Source organism: Globicephala melas, chromosome 5 (assembly GCF_963455315.2).
Source record: "Globicephala melas chromosome 5, mGloMel1.2, whole genome shotgun sequence".
Taxonomy (NCBI): domain Eukaryota; kingdom Metazoa; phylum Chordata; class Mammalia; order Artiodactyla; family Delphinidae; genus Globicephala; species Globicephala melas.
The window spans coordinates 494,443-515,137 of record NC_083318.1 but is presented as its reverse complement, the minus strand read 5'-3'; the positions used below and the strand labels follow the sequence as shown (position 1 = coordinate 515,137).

The 20,695-nt window shown below is 44.1% G+C and overlaps 1 long non-coding RNA gene across 1 annotated transcript; it reads left to right on the top strand.

The window, feature by feature from the left end:
- The first annotated feature begins 1,612 nt into the window (after positions 1-1,612).
- LOC115863755 (uncharacterized) lies at positions 1,613-19,638 on the top strand. Its single transcript, XR_004043657.2, has 5 exons — positions 1,613-1,811; positions 6,877-6,977; positions 17,757-17,882; positions 18,551-18,697; positions 19,483-19,638. It is a non-coding gene; the product is annotated as an uncharacterized lncRNA (long non-coding RNA).
- The last annotated feature ends 1,057 nt before the right edge of the window (positions 19,639-20,695 follow it).

Here is a 20,695-nt window from a genome sequence, read left to right as displayed (position 1 = left end):
GGGCGTCAGCAATGTTTCACAAGCCAGGGGGCTGGCGGCCTCCGGGGACGGATGGTGAGGCCGCGGGGTGTCTGGGGCGCCAGCAATGTTTCACAAGCCAGGGGGCTGGCGGCCTCTGGGGACGGGTGGTGAGGCCGCGGGGTGTCTGGGGTGCCAGCAATGTTTCGGCTGGTGAGTTAGTGGCAATTACTCATTGACTGTACCCTGATGGCATGTGTGGCGTAGGAAGTGTGTGCTCACGTCCCGTCAGTGACACGTCACCTCCTGCGTTCCCTCCACACAGGAAGGATCTCAGAAAGGCTCACAGGTCAGAGGGAAGCCAAGGTGCTCGGGGAGCCTGGAGCGCCTGGAAGAGGCCACTCTGTATTCACGGCGACTCTTGGGAGCAGCTGCTTTCTATGCCCACGTTGCACCCGGGTCAACAGGATGAGCTGGCTTTGAACCCCCTCCTGTCAGGCGGCCCATCCCAGTTCCTTCTCTCGTTCCTCAGACACTGCGTGGCCAGTTTGTCTGTAGAGCTCTGTGCTCAGCACTGGACAAACGACACTGGATCTTTCTTCAGCTCTCTGAATAGACCTCAATTAGGTTACAGAAGAACATTTAAGGACATAGAAACATGGTCACGAAAAAATTGGGTGGAAAAACCAAATCAGAGATGTACAGTATGATTTCATTTTTTTATAAAATATACGATGTGTACTTACAGGGAAAAAAGGTTAGCAGGATAATACTGAATACCAAAGGCTTCTGGAGGGGATTTTTACTTTCTAAAATTCCTACAAGAGATGCATTTTACTTTTCTAGTATCAACTCAGATGGCCCTCAGTTCCAGGCTCAAGGACTCACAGGCCGGAGCAGAAGAGCGAGCCACCTCAGGGGTCGCAGGACGAGCTGAGTGCCTGAACGGGGCGCACACAGGGTCCCAGGGAGGCAGGTGGCCTCCTGTGGCACGCGGCTCACGCCTGGCACCCAATAGCTCCCACCCAGGGTCACTGAGTGGAGCCCCCAGGAGGAAGGGCCCCTGGGGAGCTAGGTCAGCACAGAAGTTCTGCCGGAACTACACCTGGGGTTTAACACGCGCCACACAGCCCGGGGCTGCGTGCAGAGCCGGGGTGGAGTTTGTGATGAGGGGCCGAGCGCTGAGTTGGGAACCGAGCCTGCGGAGTTTGCATCCGGGCTCAGCCTTTTATTTTCTGGCTGGTGTTAGACAAGTCCCGTAGCCTCGTCTGCAAAGGTGGGTATTATTATACCGACTTTCCAGGGTTGTAGGCCCTAATGGGCGTTGACATCAAAAGCCCAATAACAACGTAAGGAATAATTCATCAAGTGCTTGCATAGCGCTTACAACGTGATAAGTGCTGCATTAAGCCGTTTACAAATACTAACTGGGTCTTCACACCCCAAGGGGTATACACCGTTGTTATCCTGATGAGAAACACGTGAGGCAGCCTGGCCCGCTCTGGGCGCCCGTCACATGGACTGTCCTGTCCACGCTGGGAGGACCGCCGGGCCCATGCACCCGCGAGCAGTGCTACTCTTCTGCCACCTGGTGGTAGCCATAGGGCATAACACCTCCCTCTGGGCCAGGAACACCGGCGCTGTAACCAGGGGCCAAGGATGCGCATCCGTTCAAAACCCGTTATCGAACACGTACAAATCCTCAGCGGGCTCTGCCCTCGCTCAGTCCGGGCCCAGGAGGCCCACAGAGGAAGACGCCGTACGTCCCCAGACCCCAGCCCCTCCCAGAATAAATGCGGGGGCGGGGGGCCGGCACTGGGACAGTTGGCACGCGGACAAGAAGAGGGCGGATGGTGAGTGTGGGGAGAGTGACAAGCGCAGAGCCCTAGAGGACAGGGAGGGGAGGCAGAGGGCGGTGAGCTGCCGGGGTGAGGGTGCTCGAGGTGGAGGACGGAGACGCTGAGTGCGTCCACGTGGGCAAGGCAAGCCCCGGACGGGCGAGGGGCTGGAAGAGGCTCCCGAGGAGACCGTCGTCTCGGAGGACGGGAACCCACGCGGGCATTTCCAGGCGCTGTCCGCCTGCCTGGCTGTGTGCTTTTCTCCAGGACGTTCGGCTGCTTCAGCAAAGGTGCCGCATCAGGTTTAGGGCTTTGTGGCCTAACTTGGTGAAGGTTCCACGTACACTTGAAATGTGTACCTGCTGTTTGGGGGCCATCCCCGAAGTGCCAAGCCAGGCCCTGCAGGTGGACGGTGCAAGTCAGCTCTCCCACGCCCACTAGCCCTGTCCACGGCCGAGGAGTGCTGCCGACCCATGGGGTGGACTCGTCCACGTCTCCTTTCAGCAGTTTTACTTCGTGTGTTTTGAAACTGTTGATGCATGTAGGATGGTTATGTCTTCATATTGAATTGACCCCTTTATCATTACGTTAAGGCCCCGCTCCGTCCGTGGTAATTTCCTTTGCTGTGGAGTCTACGTTATCTGATATTTATAGAGCCACGTGAGCTTTCTTTTGACTGTCGTAATGATGTCTTTTCTATCCTTTTAACTTACCTATAGCATTATACCCAAAGTGATTTTCTCAAAGACTGAATAGTTGGTTCATTTTTTTAAAAATCCATTCTGACAGTCTTTGTCTTATCTCCGTTTATACCATTTGCTTGTAATGTAATTACTGATACGTCAGGATTTAGGTCTGCTGTTTTATTATTTGTTTTCTTTTTGCTCCCTTTGGGTTTTGTTCCCATCTTCTGTTTTGTACCTTCCTGTGGGTCACTTGAATGTTTTGTAATGCATTTTGTGTTATCTGTAGTATTTTTCACTGTATCTCTTTGTATAGTTTTTGTTAGTGGTTGCTCTAGGGGTTACAATACACATACTTACCACAGTCTACAAGGATCAATATTTTACCATAGCAAGAGGAATATAGAACCTTATGACCATGTAAATCCCTCTGCCCCCCACCCTGTAACATAGTTGTTGTAAATATTATGTCTACATACTTTGAGAACACCACCAGGCAATGTTGATTTTTTTTTTACCTTCAACTGTCAAACAGCTTTTTTTTTTTTTTTTTTTTATTGCGGTACGCGGGCCTCTCACTGCTGTGGCCTCTCCCATTGCGGAGCACAGGCTCCGGACGCGCAGGCTCAGCGGCCATGGCTCACGGGCCCAGCCGCTCTGTGGCATGTGGGATCTTCCCGGACCGGGGCACGAACCCGCGTCCCCTGCATCGGCAGGCGGACTCTCAACCACTGCGCCACCAGGGAAGCCCCAAACAGCTTTTTTTTAAAGGGGAAGAGAATCCTCTATTGTGGTTTCCCCGGTGTTGACTTCCCCATTGTTCTCCCTTCATTCCTGCTATTCCAAGTTTCCGTCTTACCGTTCTCTTTCTGTCTGCAGAAGTTCCTTTAGCAATTGTTTTACAGTAGGTGTTCAAGTGAAAAAATCCTTAGTTTTCCTTGAGCTTAAGAATATTTTGACTTCATTCTGAAGGGTATTTTTGGTGGATATAGATTTGACAATGCTTTTTCTTTCAACACTTGGGAATGTGCCCCTTCCTTCTGGCCTCCATGTTTCTGATGAGAAGTCTGCTGTTACTCAAATTGTTTTTCCCCATCAGTAATGCAGTGTTTCCCTCTGGCTATTTTTCATAGGTTCCCCCCTCTTTGGTTTTGAGAAATTTAATCATGATGTATCCGGTGGTAGATTTGGGGGAGTCTGACCTTGTAGGGTTCACTTAGCTTCTTGAGTATGTAGGCTTATCTCTTTCATCTCTTTCCCCCAGTTTGGGAAGTCTTTAGCCATCATTTCCTCCAGTGTTTACTCAGCCTTACACGCTTCCTCCTTTCTTCTGGGACTCGCAAATTATAGACCTTTGATTATTGTCCCACAAGTTCGTAAGACTGTTTGAGTTTTGTTTTTTTTTTCAATCTATTTTCTCTCCATTGACCAGATTTGATTACTTCTATTGATCTATAGTTTTTTGTTTGTTTGTGGTTTTCTTTGTTGTTGTTTTGGCCATGCCATGCAGCATGTGGGATCTTAGTTCCCCGACCAGGAATGGAACCCACGCCCCCTGCAGTGGAAGCGCGGAGTCTTAATCACTGGACCACCAGGGAAGTCTCCATTGATCTAGTTTCAAGTTCACTGACTCTTTCCCTGTCGTCTCTATTCTTTTATTGAGTCCATTTGGTTATTTTTCAATTTCAAATATTATATTTTTCCTGTTCTAATGTGTCCATTTATTTCTTTTTATATCTCTATTCTTTTTCTGAGACTTTCTACTTTTCCATTTAAGGGTTTCAAACTCCTTGTTGATGCATTTTTATGACGACTTTAAAATTCTTGTCAGATAATTTCAATGTCTATGTCATTTTGGTGTGTCTACTAGCTGTCTTTTCTCATTCAAGTTGAGGCTTTCTTGGTTCTTGACATGGTACGTAATTTTGTAATGTATCCTGGACATTTTGAGTATTATAACTCTGGTTCCTATTTAAATATTCTATTCTAACAAGTAGTCAACCCATTTAGTTTCAGATCACACATCCTAACCTTATTTCTCTGAGACTCTGCACTATTATTCTGGCCTACCCTGCTTGCGTACTACCCAGGGGCCAATCTGAAACCTGGGTGTTTTCCACACCACGATTGGATTCTCAGAGTTTCTGCTGTACTTATTCTGGTTGGCCTCATGCATAGGCTGCTTAGGGGTGTGCCCAGGACACCCATACACAGATTTAAAGATCGCCTCTCCAGCTCCCGCCTCTCTGTCACCCTCCCCATCTCTGCCTCTTCACTGTCCTTCACTAAGTGCAGGTCAGGCATCTCCACAGGTCTTCACCCCAGTCCCCACATGAAGCAGCCCGTGGAGAGGGTGCCGTTTCTTTCACAGGGTTCGTCTGGAGTAGGGCGGGTGTAGTCAAAGGGTTCCACCCTGTTGGGTCACCCTATTCCAGATCCTTTTGCACGAGAGCGCAGACTTCTCCTGAGCGGGTTCTCTTTCCTCCTCCCTGCCTCTCTTTCAGTTTCGTGGGGACTGCTGTTTGCTCCAGCACCCAGGCCAGGATATGGGGGTGGGGGACAGAGAGGGAACTCACAGCTGAGTCACACTTTGAGTCCTTGGCAGTCACCTTCTTTTCTCCACCTTTCAGAGTCTTCTGATACTTGCTTTAGACATTTTGCCCAGGGTTTTTAGTTGTAATTAGCGGGAGAAAATAGGGTGGAATGGGCTTACCCCATCTTTTCTGGTATCACCAATGACACCTTTTTTAAAGATCCTCTTCAGCTGGAACATTCTAAACAGTCTATAACGTACACGACACAGAGTTAACAAACTTGTGGAGGCAAGACAACCAGGACTGCTCAGTGAGGCCTGAACTGAAGCCGCTCCGAAGTGCAGGCAGGGCTCAGGGGCGTTGCCGCCCGCCCGTCCCAGGAAACCCGTTCTCTCCCCAGGGCTGCCCGTGCGGTCGTGTCCAGGGTGAGGTTCCCGTCAGGGATGCGTCTCCCTCTGCCTCCCAGGGAGTCAGGGTGGTTCTGGGCTTCGGGATCAAACCACCTCGGATCTAATTCTGCACCTACAGCTTATTCACTGTGTGACTTTGGGCTGTGACTCTGACACTCAGTTTCCGCCTTGTGAAATAGGGACAATACAGAATCCAACACTTTTTACCACCTCTGCCACTAGCACCTGGTCCAAGCCACCTAGACTATGATGACAGCCTCCCTTCTTCCACTCCTATCCTTCTTCATTCCTTACTCCATGCGAAAAAAATGTTCAAATGAAAGCCACATCATTTCACTCACCTGCCCAATTGCTTCCCCCCAATTTTTTTTGGGGGGGAATAGGGTCTTTTTTTAAAATTTATTAATTTTTGTCTGTTGGGTCTTTGTTGCTGCGCACGGGCTTTCTCTAGTTGCGGCGAGCGGGGTGTACTCTTTGTTGCGGAGCGCGGGCTTCTCATTGCGGTGGCTTCTTTTGTTGCGGAGCACGGGCTCTAGGCACACGAGCTTCCGTAGTTGTAGCACGCGGGCTCAGTAGTTGTGGCTTGCAGGCTCTAGCGCACAGGCTCAGTAGTTGTGGTGCTCGGGCTTAGTTGCTCCACAGCATGTGGGATCTTCCTGGACCAGGGCTCGAACCCATGTCCCCTGCATTGGCAGGCAGATTCTTAACCACTGCGCCACCAGGGAAGCCTTTCCCCAAAATTTTAAAAAGGATTTGTAGACCAGCCACGATCTGGCCCGTTACCCCTTCAGCCTCATCTCCTGTGATTTTCTTCCTGTTAACTTCACTCCAGCACTCTGCTGTTCCTTGGACACTCCAAGCATTCTCCTGCCCCAGGACCTTTGCATGTCCTCCTGCATGGGACGATCTTTCACCAGTGGAGGGAGCATCACGAGGTAGTTAAGGAAAAAGGCACTACACTGCCTAGATTGAATCTTGACTCTGCTACTTGCTAGGTACGTGACCTTGGGCAAAGTACTTTATGCTTCAGTGTCATCACACGTAAAATCGTCATAAAATATTAGCTACCTACATAGCGCTGTTGTCATGACAATTCAGATTACACGTGTAAGTTTCTTAGAACGGTGCTTGGCACACAATTAGCACTGAATGTGATGTATAGATAGATATGGATGTAATCTGCATGTATGTGATAAACAAATATTATAGAAGCGGATATATTTTTACTCCCCTATCCTTTCAGGTCTTTGCTCAAATGTCAGAGAAGCCTTCCCTGACTTCCCCACATAATGCTTCCAAGTCCCCTACCACTCCCACCCTGTCTGTTGCTTCTTCTTGTAGCATATATAACATCTTCAACGTTATATATTTACTAGTTGTATGTTTCTCAATGGGATTTAATAAAGACTTAAAAAAGATAAATAAAAATAAATGTCTTATATTTTTGAAACAGGGACTTTCAAGATACAACAGTGGGACTTGGGCAGACACGATTTCCTTGAATCTGCTCCTGGTCTGGGAATGGTTGTGACTGTTACAACTTACAATGATGAGGTAAAACACACTTTTTGTCTTGCTACTGAAATCTTTTATTTTCTAAAAAGTCACGTGTCATGTACACCCACACACTTCACATCTCCACACAGCGCTCACTGTCCAGCATCTCATTTCTGACATGTGTAGCCCTGACAGAGGCACTGCACCAAGACACAGATGCCTGCCTTCAACAGGCCTACAGTCCAGCTGAGGAGCAGAGACTCCTTAACACACAAGGTAGAGACAGTACAAAGGGCAGGCCTCGCACGCATCATCCCGAGGTTTTGTCGGTCTTGCTGGGCAGAGGGAACCCACAGGGCCAATGCATCCCGCTGGTCGTGCAGGGCCAGGCTTCACCTGCTCTGCAGGTGCCACAGCCTCACCCAGACACGAGGGTCGGCTAGGCCGCCTCTCCCTCCGCCCGTCTGGTGGGGTTTCTGTAGGAGTGCTGCCTCTGGGTCTGTCTGGCCTCACGGGGCGCCTCCTCACTGGGAGCTGCAGAGTAGAAAAGGCACCACGGTCAAAGGGAAAGAAGGTGGATCTTGGGGTCGGAGGCAGGTGTGAGTGCAGACGGTCATCTACAAGCTGGACCTCGAGGGGTTACTTGGCTGCTTTAACCCTCCATTTTCTCCTCTGTCCAACGGTCGCAGCAGATGTTGTCCCCACCGTGCCAGCTCAAGGGACTGTGACCTGCTCCGTCCAATAATTCCAACGTGACTGCAGGAACTACTTCCCTTTGGACTTGCTGTCCTGGGGATGTGCTCATGACGTAGCAGGATGGTGGTGGAGCAGAGCCTCACAGAACAGACAGGCATCTCTCTAGCTGGCAAGGAGAGGGTACTTGATGTAGACAGGCCCAATTTCCTGTCCTCATGAGGGCTGCGCTCAAGCCAGACACTGTGACGCCCCCACTCACGTGGAGCCCAGGAGACTCCATTCCAACTGGACCGGACACCTGATTCCGGCCCACTGTAGCAGCCTTCTCCTGGTACACCAGGCACCTCCCTGGCAACAGTTCCACTGGGGCCATTTTCCTAATTCTCGTACAGCTACCCTCTCCTCCTGACACCCCCGCCTCCTTCACTTCCTGCCCAGTTAAACCAAAACAGAATTCTCTGCTGTCCTTCCCTGTAACCTTTCATGACTGATCTGGAAATGTCTGCATAGCTTGTTAAACCCAGAACCCAAATTTTAGTTGGACAAAACAGCTTCACAGAAAAACCTGTTCACTGTTTTTAAGACAGAGCTGTTTCATTCTCCAAAAAATACATTTACTCGAAACAATACCCCCTTCTAGATGGGAGGAGAAGTGTTTTCATTCTGCAAACATCCAACAGATATTTGCCACGGGCCTAGGAGAGAGAAAATTCTCACCCCAAAGGCCTGATTTTCAGGAAGGCTCTCTCCCTCTGGAAGTAAGAGGACCAGACACAGCTCTGGTTTAACATTCCTAACGAGCTAAGATCCTCTCTGAAGATCCTGAACAGCACCCCGCCAAGGGCTCGGACTGCTCCTACCCGGGTCCATGTGCCTGGACGCAGGGTACTCTCGGATGCTAACCTGAACACATGTCCCTTCCTACGGCAGGTGACTGGCAGGCCAAGGGGTAACATGGCTGGTAGGGTAGGCAGGGCAGACAATGACAATATACAGGCACCATTCAAACTATGCATTTTGTATTCCATTGTCCCTTATTCCGTGTCCAATATTCCTATTCCATTTTGTAGAAGAGAAAACTGTGGTCCTGAGAGGTAAAATGACTTATACAAGATCACATCATCAGCAAGTGGAAACACTGAGGTCTAAATTCAAGCATGTCTTTTTCCAACACACCAAACTAACAGGCATTGCTGACTGACATGTTTGCTGACGTGAATAGTCACTGGAAGCAGACTCTGTAGAACCCTGACCCAACACTAAGGGTCAGAAATGGAATTTAACAGGTGATGAGTCATCACTGCATATTTTTCCAGGGAAGAGTAACTCTGTTATTCATGAAAATTAGAAATCAAATGCAAACCTGACCTTGAATGCAGCTGTATTTACCAAAGTTTCCCTATCAACACTCTGTTAAGTGAAATTAAGTACATGGCAAGATCCTTTAATTTTCTCCAAATCAAAATTGAAAGATTTAAAAAAAGAATCTTGGTTGCATTTTTCTATGTGTAATACATACCTGTTTCTAAAGTGATTTAATAGGCTATCTTTTTGAGCAGTTTTAGGTTCACAGCAAAATTCTGCACGAAGTACAGAGTTCTCGTATGTCCTCTGCCCCCATGTGAACAGAGCCTCTCCCACTAGCAGGCCTGGAATGGCACAGCTGTTGCAGCTGATGGCTGCACTGACACATCATTCAAAGCCCACGGCTCACATTAGGGCTCCTTCTTGGCGTTGGACATTCTGTGGATTTGACAAATGTGTGATGACATGTATCCATCATCGTAGTATCAACAGAGTAGTTTCACTCCCGTAAACATCTTCTGGAACCCGTCTATTCATCCCTCCCCCCTCCCTAACCTTTGGCAACCACCGATCCTTTTACTGTCTCCACAGTTTTGACTTATCCAAAATGGCATACAGCTGGAGTCGTACAGCAGGCAGCCTTTTCAGAGTGGCCTCTTTCACTTAGGAATATGCACTTAAGTTTCCTCTGTGTCTTTTCATGGCTTGATAACTCATTTCTTTTTAGCACTGAACAATATTCCGTTGTCAGGATGTATACCATGGTTTACTGATCCATTCACATGCAGTGGGACATCTTAGTAGCTTCCAAATTTGGGCTATTATAAATAAAGCTGCTGTAAACATTTGTGTGCAGGTTTTCATGTGGACATAAGTTTCCATCTTATTTGGGTAAATAAATAGTGCAACTGCAGAACTGTACGTAGAAGTATGTTTAGTTTTGTAAGAAACCACCAAACCGTCTCCCAAATGGGAACACCATTCTGCGTTCCCGCCGGCAGTGACAAGCGTTCCTGTTGCTCCACATCCTCGCCAGCATTTAGTGTTGTCAGTGTTCTGGATTTTTGCCATTCCCATAGGTGTGAAGTATCTCGTTGTTTTTAACTGCAATTCCCTAATGACATACGATGGGGAGCATCTTTTCATGTGCTTATCTGCCATCTATATGTCTTCTTTGGTGAGTTGTCTGTTCAGATCTTTTGTCCATTTTTCAATTAATTTGTTCAGTTTCTTGTTGTTTTCAGAATTCTTTGTATATTTTGGATAACAGTACTTTATCAGATACATCTTTTACAAATAGTTTCTCCCAGTCTGTGGCCTGTCTTTTCATTCTCTTGACAGAGAGACAGACAGCTCTCTCTTCTGCAGAGCAGTTTTTAATTCTAATGAAATTCAACGTTCAACGTTCAACATTAACGTCAAATGTTTAATGAAGTTTAATTTTAATGAAGTCCAGCTTCTCAATTCTTTCTTTCACGGATCGTGCTCTTGGTGTTGTACCTAAAAAGTCATAACTAAATCCACGGTCTTCTAGACTTTCTATGTTACCTTCTAATAGTTTTATAGTTTTGCATTTTACATTTAGACCTATGCTCCATTTTAAGTTAATTTTTGTAAAAAGTGTAAGGTCTGTGTCTACATTCATTTCTTTGCATATGGATGTCCAGTTGTTCCAGCACGATTTGTTGGAAAGACTACCTTTTTCCATGGTATTGCCTTTGCTCCTTTGTCAAAGATCAGTGGGTCTACATTTGCGTGGGTCTGTTTCTGGGCTCTCTGATTCACTGATCTCTTTGTCTGCTCTTTCACCAATACCACACTACCTTGGTTACTGTAGCATGATAGTAAGGCTTTTTTAAATTAACTTTTATTGGAGTGTAGTTGCTTTACAATGTTGTGTTAGTTTCTGCTGTGCAGCAAAATGGATCAGCTCTATATACACATATAGCTCCTCTTTTCTGGATTTCCTTCCCGTTTAGGTCACCACAGCACATTAAGCAGAGGTCCCCGTGCTACACAGTTATAGTAAGTCTTGAAATCAGGAACGTCAGTCCCCTGACTTTATTCTTATCCTTCAATATTGTGTTGGCTCTTCTGGATCTTCTGCCTCTCCATAGAAACTTTAGAATCAGCCTGAAGATATTCACAAAATAACCTGCTGACACTCTGACTGGGATTGTGTCAAATCTATAGATTAAGTTGGGAGGAACTGACTTTTTCACAATATCGAGTCTTCCTGGCATGAACACAGAGCGTCTCTCCATGTATTTTATCTTCTCTGATTTCTTTCATTACAGTTCTTTAGTTTTTCTCATATATCTCTTAAACATACTTTGTTTTATTTATGCCTAAGTATTTCATTTGGGGGAGATGCTAATGTAAATGGTATTGGTTTTGATTTCACATTCCACTTGGTTCACTGCTGATACAGAGAAACTGATTAACATATTAACCTTGTATCCTGCAACCCTGCTATAATCACTTATTAGTTCCAGTAAGTTTTATTATTTTGAATTTTCTACATAGACAATCCTGTTATCTGTGAACAAACACAGCTTTATTTCTTCCTTCCCAACCTGTATACCATTTGTTTTCTTTTCTTCTCTTACTGCATTAGCTAGGAATTGAAGTATGATATTGAAAAGGAATACTGAGGGACTTCCCTGGTGGTCCAGTGGTTAAGAATCCACCTTCCAATGCAGGGGACGCGGGTTCAGTTGGGGAACTAAGATCCCACATGCCGTGGGGCAACTAAGCCTGCGTGCCACAACTAGTGAGCCCGCATGCCACAACTAGAAGCCATGCACCCTGGAGCCCGAGTGCCACAACTACTGAGCCCACGCACTCTGAAGCCCGCATGCCACAACTAGCGAGGAGGCCATGTGCTGCAATGAAGATCCCACATGCCACAACTAAGACCCAAAAACAGCCAAAAATAAAATAAATAAATAATAAAAAAGAAAAGGAATAGTGAGAGAGGAAATCCTAGCCTTGTTTCTGATCATAGTGGGAAAGCCTCTAGTTTTTCACTATGAAGTATGCTAGCTGTAAGGTTTTTATAGATTTTTTAAATCAAATTGACAAAGTTCCCGTATTCTCAGTTTGCTCAGAGTTTTTGCCATGAATGGATGGTGGATCTTGTTAAATGCCTTTTCTACACCTATTGTTATGATCAAGTGATCTTTAACTTGTTGATGCGATGAATTACATTAACTGATTTTAAAATGTTGAACTAGCCTTGCGTATCTGGAATAAACCTGAGTTGGTCATGGTGCCTGATTCTTTTCATACATTGTTGGATTCAATTTGCTAATATTTTGTTGAGGATATTTGTATCGATGTCCATGAGAGATAATGGTCCATAGTTTCCTTGTGTCTTTCTCTGGTTTTGGTATTAGGCTAATGATGGCCTCAGAAAATGATTTAGAAAGTATTCTCTCTACTTCTGGAAGAGATTGTAGAGAATTGGTCTGATTTCCTACTTAAATCTTTGGTAGAATTCACCAGTGAACCCATCTTGGCCTGGTGCTTTCTGCTTGGAAAGTTATTATCAATTCAGTTTCTTTACTAGCTCTCAGCCTATCCAGACTGTCTATTTATTTTTGTGTGAGTTTTCACAAATTGCGCCTTTCAAGGAATTGGTCTATTTCATCCAGGTTACCACGTTTGTGAGCACAGAGCTGTTCATCGTATTCCTCTACTACCCCATTGATGTCCGTGAGACCTGTAGTAAGCCTCCTCTTTCATTTCTGATGTTATTAACTTGGCTCTTCTTTTCTTAGTTAGCCTCCCTAGAGGTTTACTGATCTTTGCAGAGGACCAGCTTTCTGTTTGCTGGTTTTCTCTGCGTATCTCCTGTTCTCACTGGTTTCTGCATTAGCTTTATCAGCACGGATCTTATTTCTCTTCTTACGCTGATTTTGGATTTAGTTGCTCTTCTTGTTCTAGTTTCCTAGGCTTAGATGATTAATTTTAGACCTTTCTTTCTTTTTGATATATGCGTTCAATGTTATAAATTTCTCTGTAAATGCTTCTCTCACTGTATCCCCCAAGTTTTGATTAAGTTGTATTTTCATTTTAATTCAGTTCAAAATATTTTTTGAGATTTTTAAATTGTGGTAAAGTACACATGAAATTCATCATGTTAACCATTACTAAGTGCACAGTTCAGTGGTATTAAATATATTCTTAATGTTGTATAATCATCATCCTCATAACTCTTTAAATCTTGTAAAACTGAAACTCTGTACTCGTTAAACAGTAACTCCCCATGACTAAATACCTCGTATAAGTCGAGTCCTACAGCGTTTGTCTCTTTGTGACTGGTTTGCTCCAGTAAGCGTCATTTCCACAGCGTTCACCCATGCTGCAGCGCGTGTCAGAACCTGCTCCCTTGAGGCTGAATCGTGTGCCACTGTTATGCATGTGCCACGGGTTGCTTCTTCATCCACCTGCCAGTGGACACTTGTGTTGCTTCCACGTCTTGGCTGTTGTGAACACTGCTGCCATGAGCATGGGGGTACCCAGAAGTGGAATTGCTGGATCATATGATAATCCTATTTTATATTTTTGAGGAGCCACCATGATGTTTTCCACAGCAGCTGCACCACTTTACATTCCCACCAACAATGCACAAGGGTTGAAATTTTTCCACATCCTCGCCAGTATGTTTTTTGTTTGTTGTATAGCAGCCATTCTAATGTGTGTGAGGTAGTGCCTCACTGTAGTTTTGATTTGCATTTCCCTAATGATCAGTGAAGTTGAGCATCTTTTCATGTGCTTGTTGGCTTTTTCTGGTTGTTTGGGGTTTTTTAAGCACTTTGAATGTATCCGCCCACTGCCTCTGGTCTCCAAAGTTTCTGATGAGAAATCTTCTGTTAATCTTATTGAGAATCCCTTCTATATGATGACATAAAAAACCCCTGACAGGGCTTCCCTGGTGGCGCAGTGGTTGAGAGTCCGCCTGCCGATGCGGGGGACACGGGTTCGTGCCCCGGTCCGGGAAGATCCCACATGCCACAGAGCGGCTGGGCCCGTGAGCCATGGCCGCTGAGCCTGCGCGTCCGGAGCCTGTGCTCCGCAATGGGAGAGGCTGCAGCGGTGAGAGGCCCGCGCACCGCAAAAACAAAAACAAAAACAAAAAACCCTGACATTTGGAGGACAGGGTCCTTTTTGCCTACCCTGGCTTCTAAAAGATGCATGCGAGCTGCTCCAGGAACACCTGTGCAGCTGCCTGCCATGTGGCTGGCAGGGGGTGGGGGGTGGGAGGTAGGCAGCTGCCACTGTTCTAAGAGCTGATATTGACCAAAATTAACCACAATTTACCATCCAAGTCTTTCCCTGGAAGTTGCAAGCCTTCAATAGACTCCAGAGTTCCAAAACAGTCCCATCAGACAGATTCTTCCAGTGTAATTGTTGCCTAGAGACAGATTCCTGGTGCCTCCTATTCCAGCATCTTCCCAGACTTCTCTTCCAATTCAAAATACTGTTAGTTTCTCTTGAGATTTCTTTCTCGACTCCTGTGTTATTTCGAGGTATGCTGTTTAATCTCTAAACATTTGGGGACTTTCCAGCTATCTTTTTGTTATTGATTTCTACTTTAATTCCATTATGGTCTAAGAGCACACATTGTATGGTTTCTATTATTTCAAATGTGTTAAGGTGTGTTTTATGGCCCAGAATGTGGTCTATCTTGGTGAGTGTTCCATGTGAGCTTGAAAAGAATGTGTATTCTGCTTTGTTGGATGAAGTAGTCTACAGATATTGATTATATCCAGTTGGTTGATGGTGCCATTGAGTCCAACTGTGTCCTTACTGATCTGCTGCTGGATCTGCCCACTTCTGATAGAGGAGTATCCAAGTCTCCGACTATAATACTAAATTCTTGTATTTATCCTTGCAGTTCTATCAGTTTTTGCTTCATGTATTTTGACACTCTGGTGTTAGATGCATACACATTAAGGTTCGTCTTCTTGGAGAAATGACCTATTTATTACTATGGTCCATTATGTAATTATCCGTGATAATTTTCCTTGTTTTGAAGTCTACTCTGTCTGAAGTTAATATAACTATTCCAGCTTTCTTTTGATTAAGGTTAGCTGAAAGTTGACATATACATCTTTCTCCGTCCCTTTTTTTTTAATTAAAGATTTTTTTGATGTAGACCATTTTTAGTCTTTATTAAATCTGTTACAATATTGCTTACATTTTGGATTTTTGGCCATGATGTGAGATCTTAGTTCCCCAACCAAGGGATCCAACCCGCACCTCCCACATTGGAAGGCAAAGTCTTAACCACTGGACCACAAGGAAAGTCCCTCCATCCCTTAACTTTTAATATATATGTGTCTTTATATTTAAAGAGGGGTTCTTGTAGACAATACATAGTCGGGGTTTTGTTTTTTTTTTTTTTGGATCCACTCTGACAATCTGTTTTAATTGATGCATTCAGACCACTGACATTCAAAGTGACTGTTGATATAGCTGAGTTAATAGTCATCATACTTATTAGTTTTCTAGTTGTCATCCTTGTTATTTGTTCCTATTTTTGTTTTCCACTCTTTTTCTGTCTCTTGTGGTTTTAATTATTTTACGATTCCATTTTATCTCCTTTCATAGTTATCAATTATACTTCTTTTAACTTTTTGTCGGTGGTTGCCCTAGAGTTTGCAATATACATTTACAACTACTCCAAGTCCACTTTTGAATATCACCATATCACTTCACAGGTAGTACAAGTACTTTATAATAACAAAGTAATCCTAATTCTTATCTCCCATCCCTTGCATCTTTGCTGTTGCTAATTTCATTTATATATAAACTATAATCATCAAATACATTGCTATTATTTTGAAAGACGTATCTATTAACTCAGTTAATAAGAAAAATAAAAGTTTTAATTTTACCTTCACTGATTCCTTCTCTAATGCTTTCCAATCTTCACGTAGCTCCGAGTTTCTGACCAATATCATTATCCTTCTCTCTGAATAACTTTTAACATTCCTTGTAAGACAGGTCTATGAGGGACAAATTCCCTCAACTTTTGTTTGAGAAAATCTTTCTCTTTTACTTTTGAAGGAGAATTCTGCAGGATACAGAATTCTAGGTTGGTGAGTTTTTTTCTCTCAACACATTAAATGTTTACTCTCTCCCTGCTTGCATGGTTCCTGAGGAGAAGTCGGGTGTAATTCTTAGCTTTGCTCCTCTATAAATAAGGCTTCTTTCTAGATTTCCTCTCTATCTTTGATATTTGCAGTTTTAATATGATATGCCTAGGTGTAGTTTTATTGGCATTTATCCTGCTTGGTGTTCTCTGGGCTTCCCAGCTCTGTGGCTTGGTGTCTGACACTAATCTGAAATTCTCGGTCTTTATTTAAATATTTCTTCTGTTGCTTTCTCTTTCTTCTCCTTCTGGTATTCCCGTTATGTGTATGTTACACCTTTAATAGTTGTCCTGTAGTCCTTGGATATTGTTCCTTTTTTCCCCCAGTCTGTTTTTGCTTTGTAGTTTTGAAAGTTTCTGTTGCCATATCCTCAAGCTCAGAGAGTCTCTCCTCAGTCCTGTCCAGTGTGCTAAGGAGTCTATCAGAGGCACTCTTTATTTCTGCTACAGTGTTTCTGATCTCTGGCATTTCTTTTTATTCTTTCACAGAATTCTGATCTTTCTACTCACACTACCCATTTGTTCTTGCATGTTGTCTACTTTTTCCATTAGAGACCACAGACTATTAATCATAGGTTTTCTAAATTCCTTATATGATCGTTCCAATATCCCTGCCATATCTGAATCTGGTTTTGAGGCTTGTTTTGTCTCTTCAAACTGCGGTTTTTGCCTTTGAGTATGTCTTATTATTTTTCTGTTGTTGTTGAAAGTTGGACGTGATGTGCTGGGTAAAAGGAACCCGTACTGGTTCCCACAGGGGTTTGTGCTCAGGCTAAGTTGGGACTCTTTGCATTCGCCTCTCCCATTTTGGGGGCAGTTTACCCTGTGACCTCAATTCTCTTGACAGATCTAAGAACTGATTTTCTTTCTATGCAGCTTTTACTTTTTAAGACAGAGGGACAACTTCCAAGCTCCTTATATGCCAGACTTGAAGTCCTATACCTGTTTTTAAAATGCCAGACAATACAGAAATGTACTAAGCAGAAAAGTCAAAGTTCCCCAACAAATATAACTGCCTAATAACTTGGTATATATTCTTTAGAATCTTCTTCTAAGCACGTGTAGTTTTACAAACGATACTTTTTACAAAAATAGGATTCTATACAGACTATCCCTGAATATTGCGGACACCTTTCGTATAGATATGGGTGTTATAGTCTCTTTTACTGCTACCTAGCACCTCTTCATTTGGCTTTGCCTAAATTTAATCAATCCACACTCAAAGGTATTAGTTATTTCAAAACACAATTTTTTAAATAAATAACATCACACTGAATATCCTTTTACATATAACTGTCCATTTGGGCATTCCCATAGGATAAATTTCTATACGTAGCGCTGCTGGGTGAACGGTGTTATACGCTTGGCCAAAGCACTCTCTGAAACGGGTGTTCAACTTACATTCCCAGAACAGTGTCTAGAGATAGTATTTCTCCATACTGTCCCCGCCCCAGGTGCTTGTAAGTCTTTGCCAATCTGAAAACCAACAAGGAATATCTTACTGTGGTCTGTATTTTTTTGATTACCAGCAAGACTGAGTATTTTGCATGTTATTGGCCACTTGATTTCTTCTTTAAGAATTGCACAGTTTTCACTAGATTACATGGGGATGATTTTTTTTAAATGGAAAGTAGAGAATAATAAACTTAAACTATGGAAATCCTCAATCCTAGGTATTACTGTCAAAGTTATATGGCCCACAGGGAACATTCTACTTCACTTCACATTCACCTGGCGAACACATCATTTGCTTACAGTCTAATTCTACGAGGCTCGTGTCATTTGGAGGGAGTAAGCTGGTAAGTATGTGCCTCCGAGTACTTGGTGATGAGCAGCGTCAGCACTATTCAGGCGCGACAATGATATGCAGACCATTATACCCAGACCTCAGCACAGCAACCAAAGAGGGAGCTGGAGAGCTTGGAAGGGGTTCAAAGGAGAGCCACGGAGTTGATTAAAGGGCTTGAAAAATGAGAACTGGGAGGGAAGCTTAAGAGAACTGTGATTATTCAGGCTTGAAAACAATTGAAGGCTGAAGGGTGAATTAATAATGGAATTCCAATAAATAAAACTCTTACATGGTAGATGGTGATTGGCTATTTTCTAAATGTGCTGAGAACAGATGAAGAGAATCTGTACTTTAGCATCAGAAATTTAGTTATATGTAAAGAACATTCTCCTGAGTAAATCAAATTCTCTCGGGGCAAAGGCTCTTGCCTAACAGTCTATTGTTAATATAAGTACTCTTTCAGGTCAGCATTATTATTACAAAGAAAGACTACTGGGTATAACAGGGAATAGAGTGGCGGTGAAGAAAAATAGAGAGCTCGAGAATGAAGTAGTGTTTGCTCTCAAAAAGGAAGAGTGGAGAAAAAGGAAGGAATGGGAGGACACAAGGAGGGAAAAAGCAAAGGAAAAGAGTGAGCCACGTTAAAAACACGTTTCTTCCTTTTTACTGTTTGCACAGCGGATCCACTTAGATATTCGAGTTGGAGAACATGACCTTGATGCAGCCATTGCTCAAGCAAAGGACAAAGTTAATGAAGTTAGCTTCAAGCTTGAACATCTAATTGAGCAAATGGAGCAAATAGTCAAAGAACAAAACTATCAAAGGGTCAGTCTGCCTATTCAGCTTATGCTCCCTCTTCCTGCCCAGTACGTAATTCTCCACGAAGCCCGCGAACCAAGGAAAGAGTAAACTGCCGGCTCCCCGGGCCTCCTCTGAGCTAGGACTGCGTGGACATGCAGGGGATGCAGGGACAGCACTCGTTCACCGTTCGCTGGACCATGAGCTCCTCTAGGAAGGGGACCGTGGCTCACTCGCCTTGGGGTGTGAGCTCACAGAATGAATAAATAAGCGTTTCCAAACACACCCCACGTGGCCGCAGCGTCTCAGTGTGCCCACTTTCTAAATCACCATTTTGTTCTTGTGACATTATGCGTTTCCTGGGTCACTGTGCTCAGTGGACCCTGGTCAGACGTGGGCTCAAATCTGCCCCCCCACTCACTAACCTTCTGTCGTCTCTGAGCTTCTGTTTCTTTATCTGGAAAATAAAATGAGCACAGTGCCCAGCTTAAAGTAAAGTAAGAACCTGAATGATGAACATCTGTCAATTAGGTAATGTTCACTTTGTTTGATGGTAACAAATAAAACATATAAAGTAATAGATCAAATACCTGATACTTTACGCCAAAACACAAAAGTGTGTTTTATAAGCTTGACTCTCCTTCCTTGTCTTTGACTAACAACACCCCTTGGCTTAGAAAATGATACTGCACTTTGGCATAAGAGATTACCTGGGTGACATTAAGTACCTTGAATGCATACAGCACCTTCCCCTCAAATTCATGCAGGAAGTACCTTAAGAAACTTAACCTGCCTATTTCTCTTCTGCGTAGGACCGTGAAGAAGAATTTCGAATGACCAGTGAAGATACAAACAGCAACGTTTTATGGTGGGCCTTTGCACAAACACTAATCTTTATCTCAGTTGGAATTTTCCAAATAAAGTACCTTAAAGACTTCTTCATAGCTAAGAAACTTGTTTAAAAATATTAATAAAGGCAAATAACTACCTTCTACCTTGCATGTTTGAGTTAATATCAAAATATATTCATAAGTGTGCATAACTTTTCTGATTTCAAAGACATCAGAGGTTGGAATTGATGTTATATCATTGTAACACTGATAAAATGTCACTTTAACAATGTGGCTTCTGAGTTTGATAAAATAAATACATGATCCAGGCCTTATTTTAAAATTGGTATAGGTCAGCACCGTCCAACGGAAATAAATGTGAGCTATATATGTAAATTTTAAGTTTTCTGGTTGCCACATTAAAAAAGTTTTTTTTTAAAGAGTAAAATTAACCCTAGTGACCTATATTTAACCCAATAGATCAAATATATTACCATATTAACATGCAATCAATACATAATTATTAATGAGGTAGTTTACATTCCTTTCTTGATAGGAAGTCTTAGAAACCCAGGTGTATTTTGCAATCAAAGCACATCTCAATTTGGACCAGTCACATTTCAGAGACCAATGGCCACACAAGGTTCATGGCTACAGCACGGGACAGAGGGAGTACCTCGTTTCCCCACGGCGTTCCACTTAGAGTGGTCCTGAATCTCTGCATTTCTCTATTTCCCTGAAAGATGGCCACTTTTCTCCACACAAGTGAATGGCCCAGAGACTTCCTCTAAACCAAGTTTTCTCAGTGGGTCCCACTCTGATCCACCTCCACAGGCGGATGGAAACTGCTCTTCGGAGAGGATGGGGCATCCCGCGAGGAGTGTAATTCTAGGAGAAGCAACTTCCATTTATTTCCTCTAAATTTTAAAATAAGCGTAAGCTCACTAGAAGTTACAAAAAACAGTGCAGAGAGTCCCTTCCACCAACTCCCCTATCCACCGTTTTTAAAAGCGAAATAACCTCCCCCAGGTCAAGCCTTTTCACATGTGCGTGTTAGAGGCAAGCAACGGCGCCTGGCCCGACCCGGCCCACCTCGACCATGGGGTCCGGACAGTGGGCCCCGGGCCCCACTCACACCCCATCGTGATCCTGACATTGGTCCTGGGCTACCAGGTCTCCTAATGCCCCGGCCCCA